Below are 12,112 nucleotides of genomic sequence, written 5' to 3'. Positions count from 1 at the left end.
CAAGGTTATTATAGATTATTATTAATAATATTGTAAAGAATATACAATTATAACACAAGAGCCAACAGTGAAATCTTAAATCCTTGTAGATTCAAGTCTAAGATGTGTAAGAACTGCTTTATGTGCTCGTACCTTGGAGGGAATATATTTTCTAGTCTTTAGTTCCTGTTTTCTATGTTTCTTGATGTCTAATGTGATATGACGTCTAATGCCTGTTTCTGTCTTGATAAAGACGGTGGACTGTAAATAACAGAGACAATAGTAGAGATAAGTACAGGACTTAATACTTTTAATCCCAGACAAAGCCAAAATGCTGTCAATAAACCACAACAAACAAAAAATAACAAGTTTAACATAGAAATGCATGTTTTTTTCCCCCAATATAACAGGAACATACTGATGGTAAGTAAGATAATAAAACCAGATCCTTCCACACTTACTGGTTTAATATGTCAACAATAAACAAACACAAACAGAGTCTGGCCCATTGAATCGCTGGTTAGCACCAATATTCCCATGATTCATTATGTCATAGTGTAAATTGTCATCTTGTCCTACTAGAGCATAGTGAAATCTCACACTGGATTTTAGAAAGAAAGAAAAAACATAAAATAAATCTTATTTCAGTGTATCTGTTTTAGAAGTTTCAAGTAACCATAAATAAATAAATAAAGAACAAACAATTAAGGAAAAAAGATGAAACAATAATGGCTGAAATTTGATTGCCTCAGTGAAAAATAAAAAGTCAGTTAAATCATAAAGTTAATGGGTTCAAGACTGAATTAAAAAAGATATTCTTTCCTGAATACAGAAAATTAATAAAAAAAAAATAATAATAAAATACCAAAGAAGTAGTAAAACCTTAATTGGAAAATAAAATCGAATAATAATAATAATAATAATAATAATCTAAACAAAAATAAAGCTAAAATAATTTAAAATTGATAAAAGAAAAAAAGAGAAAAATGATAACTGTTCAAAACTGTCTATCACCCTTTATAACTGTATCAATCAATGACGTAACCTGCATGAATTACTTCACAGTGCTTGTGTTTACATGCTTTAGTGTTTACAAAAAAAGTAAACAAAAAAAACCCAAACCAAAACAAAACTTTTTTTTTTTTTTAACTTCTGGAGACATAAATTTGTCTCAGTGTGTCCCTGTGTTGGTAAAAAAGGAGCACACACACACACTGTGCAGCCTCGGATATGCGGGAAGACGAGGACTGATGCTGGCGCGTCATCTCCGCGCTTACTCAGTCTCCTAGCAACAGGAAACATCTGCCTCCGCGAGGACCAATGAGGGCGCGCGCACAGAGCTGTGTGTTGTCTCTTGTTGCTGTGAACGGGATATTTTAGGAGGCTGGAGAGCAGCGAGCGTCTCACCCCGGAGGAGCTGGAGCTGGCTGCCTGTCTGTCTGCGCGTCCGTCTGTCTGCCTGCAGGGACCGAGGGGAGGCTCTGACTCAGGCCGGGCTGGAGCGTCGCTGAATCGGGTGTGAGGAAGGTGGATGTGGCGCCGTGGAGCGGAGGAGCGGAGGACATCACCGGAGAGAGACAGAGAGGCTTTAAGTGGGATTTACTGACCTGCTGCTGGACGGAATTATTTAAAGGTAAGAAGCTTTGACGGACATTTAAGGGATTTATTGGTGGGTTTTGCATCTAAAACAGCAGATACTCGTTTGTAAACTGGGCATAGGCAAGTTTATTTATTCAGTATCCCTTTTAAACATGGAGGCAAGGGTAAGATATGCATTTAAACAAAATTAAAACACAATAAAAAGGAGAATAAAATGAGATGCAGTGAAATGCATATATATATATATATATATATATATAAATCAATATTTTATTTTATTTTATTTTATTTTATTTTAAAGGAATTACCCAAACTTAAAAGATATTAAAATATGATTGCTGTCCAGTAAAAATCTAAAAATTAAATATTTGAGTAAAATGTGTGTTCATTTATGGATAGAATTCTTTTTTATAATATTAAAGATATAATATATTATAATATAATGGAGACACAAAGCTCAAAACAGTGCTGTTTTCTCACAATATTTCTAATAATATGTACACTAAAAGTATTTTAAATCAGGATCCTGTTAGTTCAGACACCAGGTTTGTTTAATCTCTTAAAGTTGCTTCCTTTGCACCGATCTTAAGGTGCTTTTAAGGGAGGAAATCACTTCCTGACCTGTGCACACACACTTCAGCTTTTAGTGGAAATATCTGCAGCAAAAAGAAAATTATATACCAAGTGTTGCATCCACACACTCACACACAAACACACTTCCCACGCAGCCTCTCTCTCTCTCTCTCTCTCTCTCTCTCTCTCTCTCTCTCTCTCTCTCTCTCTCTCTCTGTGTGCCCATGTATCCATCATCATGCATCATTCTCCCACAGATTAAATATTCGGGCTGCAGTTGGATGTTAAAAACTGTGTGAGTCACTGCAGCAGCTTCAGGGGGGAGCTGGCGTGAATGTTTCGCAATGATAAAGCTTCCCACTCTGTGTTTATGATTGATTTATGGCATTTTAAATAACACACACACACACACACGCACACACACAGTCCGCCCTCTTATCTCTCCTCCTCTTCCACTTTCTTGAATTTGAATGAGCTTCCAAGGACAGCAGATTTCAGAAAAGACAGCTCTATAAATATCATGCAGAAAACACAACATTAAAGGGTCATATCAGGATATTATACAGCAGCACATGTGCAGTTTGACATGTGCTCTGTTAACACGACAATTCATTTTTTACATCACATTTCGTAGAAATGAATAAAATAGTTCCATTTTATTTTATTTTATTCCTTTTTTCTTTATTTTTTTAAACATGTTTTTATATTGTTTCTCATTTATTTCAATTTTCTCATTTTATTTACAATCCTTTTTATGTTTTTTTTTTATTTATCTAATTATTTATCTGTCCCTTTGTAGTTTTTTTTTCCTGTTGTCAGGTGTATCGGTGATGATTCGATGGTGTGTTCCTTTACAAAGAGAACTGATGAAGGCTTCACACCAAAATGTGTCAGAATATTTGTCACACCATTAGTTGTAAATAAAAACAGTATTTCCAGTGTCCTACTTTTAATTTTAAAATAGGGAATGTGATGTATTTGGATACTGGATCTGAGAAGTTCAAGCTGAAGAAAATCACACACCACATGTAGACATCATATTGGCACCACTGACGGATTACAGTCACAGCTTTCCTGCATTCATGCTCAGAAGTTTTGGTCCTGTGTTTCCATCCTCCTCCTCCTCCTCCTCCTCCTCCTCCTCACCTGTCTCTTCCCTGCAGGAGTCTGAGGGCGATGTGGAGGCTCAGATCGGCTCAGACGCACTGATTGAGCGCCGGCTGTGGAGCATCAGCAGCAGGTATTCAGAGCTGCTATTTGTTACCTCGTTTACCCTCAATGACTCACCAGGTGATGTCATATTTTATCAGTCCTTTACAGTTTCTGTTTCTTGTTTGAAACAAGTGATTTGGAGGCATGATTGGACATTTACCTTTAAACCAGTGTTAACTGATTTTTTGGCCATTTGGGGGCAGTATAACAAGCTAATTTTTTATCATAAAGGTAAAAGCTGAAATGGCAAACATGTCAGCAAGCAGTAACTTATTTACACATCCAGCAGTGACAGAGAAACTCCACCTTAAATCCTTTTAGCGCTGTTTTTGGTCTCCACCGACTCCTGAGGGAAATATGTGGCTCTTCAGCTGCTAAACGCTCCACTGTCCTCACCAGCTAGTCTCTAACTATAGAGCTGCACAACCTAAACAATTCACTTTAAAGACGCTGAAAAGCTCCTAGAATGAATGGAGAAGTTGTGGATTCATCTCTACACATCATACATGACAAAAATAATATGGATTATTGCATCTTTAAAGGTGGTGTTGTGCTCGTTACTCAAAAAATGTATTACTCATTAACTTTCTTAAAAGCAATATTATTACTTTACTAATTGCACCCTGCAATAAACAGTAATTTGTTACACTACTCATTATACTACTTTTCCGTTACACCCCTCAACATTGGTCATAGCATCCTGTCTCCTCAAAATTCAGACTTTGTATGTGCGCCTCTGTGTAATATCAGGGTAATCATCAGTAAATGCAGCTAAGGCTAGAGAGGTTGCAAATGAATTTTTTTTACTTCGGAGACCTCTGTTAACTGTGACTGGTAGTTTCAGTCAATCATGGAAACAACAGCAACATTTCATCCACTACATATCCCAACCTGGTCTCACTCTGAAGTCGTCAACATCCAGCGCTTGGGCAGTGACTTGCAGCATCAGACACTGATGAACAAAGCTGTCCTTTAACATCGGCATGATACGCGGGCAGTCGCGGTTATAGTTTAATGGCACTCAGCAGCGCTGGAGGAAACGCGGCGGGACACAAATGAAAAATTTGACAGTTCCTTTTTCCTAAACCCAACCATGTCCCTTTGTTACCTACACCCAACCTTGTGCATTTGTTGTTGAAGGAAAAAAACTTAAATTTGCAGTGTTGTACTGACGCAGTGCATTTATTTTCAAAAAGACTGTACGTAAACATTAAATTTCCTGTGAGAACAGAAGTGTATTTTGAAAGAAGACAATGCATGTAACAGGCAGAACTTGACATGGTGTCCCAGAATGTCAACAACCAACACACTCAGGGTACCTTGAACGTCGCATCTGGACGTGGAAAGTCCATGACCAAACATCAGTATGTGATGAGGTCGGGAGTGAGAATGTGTTGCCAAGTGAGGCTGTCTGTAGTGGTGGTGAAAGAGGCAGAGGACACACTGTGATTTGAGGCTCTAGCTAGCTTCATAAATATGAATGAACTTGAATTAGCCACAGACATGAACCTTTGGTTAGCAGAAGGCTAAACAACTGGCTATATTTACTCTCCATCTCTGAAACACTTTGCTGATATTGACACATTATATTTTGTTTATTGTCAGACTCTCTTTCTGATAAGTCCATCTTCTTTTCTGGGTTACTTTGCAGTGTAGTCAGTTGTCGCCAATGCTGAAATAGCAACTTTCTACCAGTGAATCAGGTTTTTATCAAAGAGAAATGCATGCACGCCTGCATTTGTAAAACAGCCAATAGGAACGCCCTCTCTCTGAAATGGCCTGTGATTGGCCAAAGTCTCCCATCCCGTGCTAGATTTCCTACACCAAGTATACTCTGAAAACAGAGCCAAGAGAGGGTGCAGAAGTCTTGTTTTCTTTTAGTCCACTTAAAGAACGACATGCTCAAAGGTTTTTACAGGATTTTTGCCCAGTGATGCCAAAATAAAACAGCCTTCCCCACCTTTCAGTAAAGGATCTGAACACTTTTTCTGCCAACGTAGATTTGCCATCTGATGTTTTGTTTTGTTGCCTCCAGCAGCCCCTTCCCTGTGAGAGAGACCAAACCATTCAACAACGTCGAAAGTTGCTTACTTCAAGAGGAAATATGCGGAGGAGGAGGATTTACACGGAGGCCTACATGGATATTTTCAAAAAGTATGAACCTTTTCTTTTCCTCTTCTTGCCCACGTGTTCTTTTTCAGGCCGATTGTGTAATGTGATTTCGTCTTTCGTGTTTATTGATCTTTGCATTGTGAAATGTTTTCTTCACACATTTCTGTATGTTATGATTTTTTTCCTCTCAGCTTTCTGCTTCATTTTTGGCATTCTTGAAACTCACCATCTCGCCCAGCAGTTCTCATTTCTCATTACATCTGTTTCACTCTTTTAATGTTGTCCTTCAGCTTTAAATCAGTACATACAAAGAGTGAGTGATAATACGCCACTCTTTTTCTGCTTCTATGCAGATGATACATTTACATTCATGACCAAATTCACCTCACATTGAAAGCCACTTCAGATATTAAAGCTGGATTGCAGAACTTTAGTCTCCCCCCTCTGGCTGTGAGATAAATTGCACAAACACTGTCGATGCGTGCTCATAAGTTATGCCTGTAGGTGAGCTGTATCTTCCTCCATCCCCAGTTTGGTCTCTCTCACAGGAGGGACAGGAGTTTGTCTTTACATCTCATCTTTGTTTGTTTTTATTTAACTTAAATGTTTCCCCTGAATGCTTACTTACTTGGACGCTTCTTAGGACTTTCCACCACAGCTTCACCATGAGAGACCGTCACTATGGTTTCTGCCCCCTTGCTTTTTTTCTATGAACATACATGGTATCAGAAACATCAGGATCATGCAAATACTAGATGAAGCATTAAGAAAACAAATCTTAAAGCAGTGCCAAAGAGAAAAACACAACAAAAACTAAACAATCAAATTAGGGGCGGGGGGTAACAGAGGTTGCCGAGGAATCTGAATTAAATTGTTGTGGTTTGCAGCAGAGGGGTGTGATGATGAGCGTGTTGCAGTGGGTCTATGATATGAAATGATGGTGGGTATAACAGTGGATGTGTCAGTTTTGTTTGAGGGAGCTGAGTGTGATGACCAGTGGGGGGAACTGTCGTGGGAATCTGTGTGTTGTACCGTAGAAGAAGAAGGGGTGTGTGTGTCAGGTGTAAACAGTCAGTCACGTGGGAGGGATTGCACAGCATGCTGCAAGTTAGCCGACAGCATTTGGCTACCCCGTTTGTTGGGATGTACTCCGTCACTGTTAAAAAGAGAGGAACGATCCCAGAACAAGTTAAAATTGTCAATCAAACCAAAGCTGTACTTCCTGCTGGCGGCCTGGAGGAAAGTGTTAAGACTGAGGAGCCGACTGAAACGGCTGGCTCCGCGACCGAGAGTTGGTATTGGTATTGGTATTAAATAAAAACAGACTTCCCGCAGTCCTTTAAAACATCGGAGAGGAGGTTAAAACTCTTTTTGGTGCACTCTGACTCCCGGCGGGTTGTGTCGTTGGTCCCCACATGCACCACAACTCTTTTAACAGAGGTGGGGAGAGAGGGCAGGAGGGACAGGAGTTTGTCCAGGACATCGGGGACAGTGGCACCAGGGAGACATTGTGTGATGGCGTTAATGAAGCGGATGTTCCTGGTAATGGAGTTGCCAATAATTACTGTGTTTGGGGGGAAGAGAGGACATGGAGAAGGTGGCGATGGACTGCCTGGAGCAGACAGAGGGCGTTCAGTCACCTCTGCCTGTGTTGGGACCGGAACGGTCTGCGTAGGTGGACAGGTGTGCGGATATGTGGAAGCCCGAGAGAGACTCCCTGAGTGCATGATAACAGCCTCCTTCAGCATCCTACGGCGGTCCCTCTCTGTAGAGGAGCGGCGAGTGGAGCAACCAACACTGGCCGCTAGACCAACGCTGGCCGCTGGTGGAGAGGGCTCGGCGGCTGCAGGTGGAGAGGGCTCGGCGGCCGCGGGAGAAGAAGAGGGCCTGGCGGCGCCAGGTGGAGCTGCGGCCGACTCCGAGCCAGATGGAGTTGGGACTGCAGGGGCATCGTCGGGATGGACCGGAGCCATCCAGCAGGATCGTGTAGCAGTTGGAGAGACCTAGGGGTGGTTGTGGAAGAGAGGAAGAGTCCCTGAATCCCTCTTGCGTCCACAGCGCAGCAGCTCTGTCCAGGACGTTCGGGACCCTGGATTAGCTCAATTTGGTGTGGAGCTGAAGATCGGGGCCTCAGGCCTGGCTCCAATACGCACCCACGGATCATCTGGGGGCATCGGTGTGGCTGGCGGCGGCGTTGTAGCGACCAGGTCCGGTGCAGCAGCGGTGGAGCCCGCTGCCCCTGCGTCCGGCTCAGGCTCCTGGGACCGGCCAGCCTCTGCCGCCGGGCCCTCCGGACGGACCGCTGTGGTGCCAGCGTTTATCGAGGCCAGCCACAGGAGGGTGGCTGCAGACTCCGAGACGATCTGGGACATCAGGGTGGTGGATGATCGGGCTGCTGGGACAGTGAGAGCTGACGACTGCATATATGAAATATGCTTTGACTGGGCAGCAGCTACAGAGGCAAATTCTTCTATCAGCTCATCCCTTTTTCGGAGCTCTGAATTCAGGCGGTTAATATCGTCCTTTAACTGTGAGTAAGCACTTTTGCAGTCCGCACACATTGTCATAGTGGCGTCCAGGTTTTGCTAGGCCGGTGACTCCTGTTTTCCTATGAAAATGTTTTGTTTCTTACAATCCTTCAAATTAAAGCTCTATATCTGTCCTTTAAAGGGAAAGGAGAGGTAGCATATTTAAAGGACAATAAATCACCTAACACATGTATAAAGCCCAGTTCAGACCAATGATAAGCGTACTGGCTGGTTTGAGCTCATCTCAAGTTGGCTGATGGTGTCACCTGCAACTCCTGAAGCATAAAACCAATCACTTCCTGTGTGAATGCACAGAAAAGTTGCCCCAGACAGCAGACACAAAACTCTTTATACTGACAAACACAGAGAGCTTTCCCTGGTGACGATACAGTAGGTTTAATCAGCACTGTGTGAACTAATTTCAGGGCTTGAATGTAAGGGATGCTGATTTATATGTAAATGTCCCACACTCAGTCTTTAAAGGATACTTCACCTTCAAAATGACAATTTGTATATCAGTTACTTAACCGTGTTACCTTGAGTCTATGAAGGAAACTTTAACCCCTTTTACACTGCCAGATTTTCCGTGAATGTTGGGCCATTTTACCGGCAAGCTGTGAGTGTTTAGACACACAGAGTCTGATTGGCGAGTTGATCCAAGGTGCCCAATTTTCCACCTCGTAGGGTAGTCATATTGGTGGAACCTTTTTGGTTTAAACAGAACGAGGAGGCTTCCACCACGGGAGGGGCTGTTGAAGACTTGTGGGAGGAGCTGTTGATGACGCCGCATGTGCGACCCACTGGCAGTGGATAAACAGGAATCAGCTGATAGCAGGAATGAGCAGCTAGTACTAGTAGCAAGAGGGAAACACAAACCTGACAGACACTGTAAAGATGAGCAACTGAGGAGACAAAGAATTGCGCGCGTTCCTTGTCCTCACAAACGAAGAGGCCATTAATTGTCTAGTGACGGGGACGGTGAAGGACGGGCCAACTTACGAGGGAATCACCGAAGGACTGACCAGCTGCAGCTTCCCTCGGAGTACGTCACTCTTTACGTCACAGGCTGAGCTACACATTTTGTTACTTGCTCACGCCCTCCATTGCCCCGAAAAAGGCGCATTCTGTATAAACAAAAGTAGTTGTAGTCCAGTTGTATGCTCAGTACTTCCCAAACTAAGCTAAAACCTCACTGTATACAACACTTGCAGAGGTGTTTTATATGTAAGTAAATGCTTGCAAACACTGCCTCACCAGCCTGCTAACAAACTAGCAATGTCAAGCAAACACAGACTGAAATGGCTTGATTATCTTAAATATTTGCATTTATTAAACTCTGTTAATCAAACACTGACCCTATGGTTGACACTCCTGGCCTAAAGTGAAAGAACTTCCCATGTCCTCTTGTGTCTTCTTTAAATTGTTTCCTGTTGCGATAAACATCATTTACATCCTAAAAAGCTTGTGGTTGTTTCATAAAATTGCAAACACCTGGTTCTAGAGTCAGTGACAGCAGAGCGGTGCTGTTAGAGTTCATTGTTTGTCTACTTTTTCTGATTATCCGTTGATGTCTTCACAAGAAAATAAAGTGAATCATATGAACGTTTAAGCTTTGACCCTGAAACTTTTAATCTGCTTTCATGAAATGTAAGCTGATTCCTCTGACATCCTCCTTCTGAACTGCACAGGACAAAGGTGGAAAAGTAGAGATGTAACAGCACAAACTAATCCTCTGTCTCTTTTGTCACCTGCAGCACCTGATACTGCAGGAGGACCGGAGCTGCATCCTGAAGCTGTCCCTGGAGAAGCTGAGGTTCCTGGAGGACCCCGAGGCCTACCTGCGGCGCTCCGTCCTCATCAACAACCTGCTGAGGAAGATCCACCATGAGGAGGAGGAGCTGGAGGCTGAAGAGGAGGAAGAGGAAGAAGAAGATGAAGTAGAAGAGGAGGAGGAAGAAGAAGAATTAGAGGAGGAGGTGATAGGAGAGAGGGGGCAGCAGAGGCTGTTGTACCCAGACAGGAAGAGGGTGAAGGTGCTGGTGATGGACTGCTGCTCTCCGGCGTTTGGCCTGGAGGAGCTGCAGCATTACCGGCTGGTGCCCTGTTACCCATCAGCCGGGTGCCTGTACAGCCTGGGTACCTGCCCGGGCCTCGCCCCAAGCCACCAGGTCCTTCTGTACAACCTGGACGACAATGGCTGACTGCCCACACCTCACTGCCTCTTTGCAAAGCTGGGAAATGCAGTTCATGTTACAGCCAGGCATGTGGACATGTACTGTTTGTTTAAAATCACCAAGATGAAAGCTGCTGGCGTTCTCCCACTAAAAACCTTTGAGGGACACGTGTCATGGGGTCTGTTTTGTCCACTGCCAGGATGTCACCTCCTCTTGTCTCCTCGCTATGAGGCAGCAATGGATTTGAAAAGCTGAGAAACCCTCATTCTGCTTCAGGATCAGCAGGGTCTCTGATGTTGATGTCAGACTCTGTCGCAGCGTCACTGCCATTTTACTATACGTGCAAATGTGAGAGACTTTGAAGCGGGCTGTTGGTGTTGTGTAATTGATTTTTATTGTCATTGTTGCTCATGTGAAAACCGTGAGCGTATTCAGGGATTTACAGACTGCAGGCTACTTTTTTGATGCACCTTGGCTTGCGTGGAGAATATGTGCTAATATGCTTCTGTTATCTTTTTATGCTACTGTGTGATTTATGAAATATTTTGTGTAACATTCCCTGGACTGTGTGAATCGTCATGCTATCTCAAGACACTACATCCTCTGTGGTGCATTTACTGCCCGTGGGAAGACTGTTTCTCTCTCTCTGTATTTGATGTCCTGTGTTTTGCATCACTTTGCTGCCCTCTGCTGGTGAAATAATTCATACTGAGGCCATTTGTAGTGGCTGATGTGTTCAAATCTCACAATGCAAGTAATAAGATGGTAACACTTTAAACCTTTTGTTAAGCATTTATAAGCAGCATACAAATGGTTTGTAACAGTATAATTCAGTTATAAGCAGATATAAGTGTTTATGAACTCCTCCTGTAGGTAAATGAGTGACAACATTGTAAAATGCAGATGTAATACTATAAAACATGCCTTCACAGGAGAAGTTATAATTCCCAACAAGTACTGCACACTTAAAGTGTCCTTGTATCTGCATACAGCTACATTAAAGTGTGTTATAAACCATTTATTAAATGTTTTAGTGCTTATAATGCTAAATAGTGGGATTTAAAGTAAAGTTTTACTGAAAAGGATAATAATCTTTCTTTGTTGTTTCCCTATTTCGCCATATGTTAACAAAATAAGTCATAATTTGTTTTTTTGTGGTTTCAAAAAAGGAAAATTGCATCTCTCATTCTCTCCAGCTCTCAGAGGTCACAACATTTTATTTTCTGCAACCAAATAATCCGTTTGTGATTGATTTCCACCCCTGTGGTGTTTTAAAGATGGATTTTGAAGAACAGAATGTCTTTAAATTGATATTATACACCATATTTTCTAACCATTAGTCCTGGTTGTGACAGCAGAGACTGAATTTTTAAACTGTCAGAAGATATTTTATTATTTAACAGGGCACTACATGCGTGCTGTATGACAACGGTGATTAATGATTCATCCTTTTCAGTGTCTCTTTCTGTGTTTTGAGTGTTCAGTCCAGGAGTTTCTCTGGGTTTTAAATTTGCATCTTGATAACAATCACTACAATGGAAAAAACAACAACAACAACAAACTGCAGGCAACTATTAAAGAGAAGCTTGATATTTTAAAACAAGAATTTATATTTTGATGAAAATGCATATTCCATATTTAAGATAAACTATTTTGGAAAAAGGGCCAGTGAACTTTTTTTCAGGTGATTGAGTATCAAATAAAGTATGTGAGGTGACAATGTTTGTGTGTTTCCATGCATCTTTGTGCAGCAATACAAGCAGTAATAATAATAGATGCATTTTCACAATCTTTCTTTATTCATCTTTCTTGTAAGCAGGTGTTCAAACAATCAGGATCAGCTAAAATGAGACCTTTTTTAAATCTAGTATTTTAGATTCAGTTGTGTTTGTAATATTCAGAGACTGATGAAAAGACAGTGAAAAGTGAGCCGCA

General features: G+C 41.9%; 1 long non-coding RNA gene across 1 annotated transcript; it reads left to right on the top strand.

Annotated features, from left to right (window-relative positions):
• The first annotated feature begins 1,305 nt into the window (after nucleotides 1–1,305).
• On the top strand, nucleotides 1,306–11,890 carry LOC125901212 (uncharacterized). The gene is made up of 4 exons (XR_007450950.1): nucleotides 1,306–1,612; nucleotides 3,315–3,391; nucleotides 5,399–5,517; nucleotides 9,758–11,890. It is a non-coding gene; the product is annotated as an uncharacterized LOC125901212 (long non-coding RNA).
• The last annotated feature ends 222 nt before the right edge of the window (nucleotides 11,891–12,112 follow it).

Source organism: Epinephelus fuscoguttatus, linkage group LG14, assembly GCF_011397635.1.
Source record: "Epinephelus fuscoguttatus linkage group LG14, E.fuscoguttatus.final_Chr_v1".
NCBI lineage: Eukaryota > Metazoa > Chordata > Actinopteri > Perciformes > Serranidae > Epinephelus > Epinephelus fuscoguttatus.
Note: the sequence above shows the minus strand (reverse complement) of the source record. Positions and strands in the feature narration are given on the sequence as shown.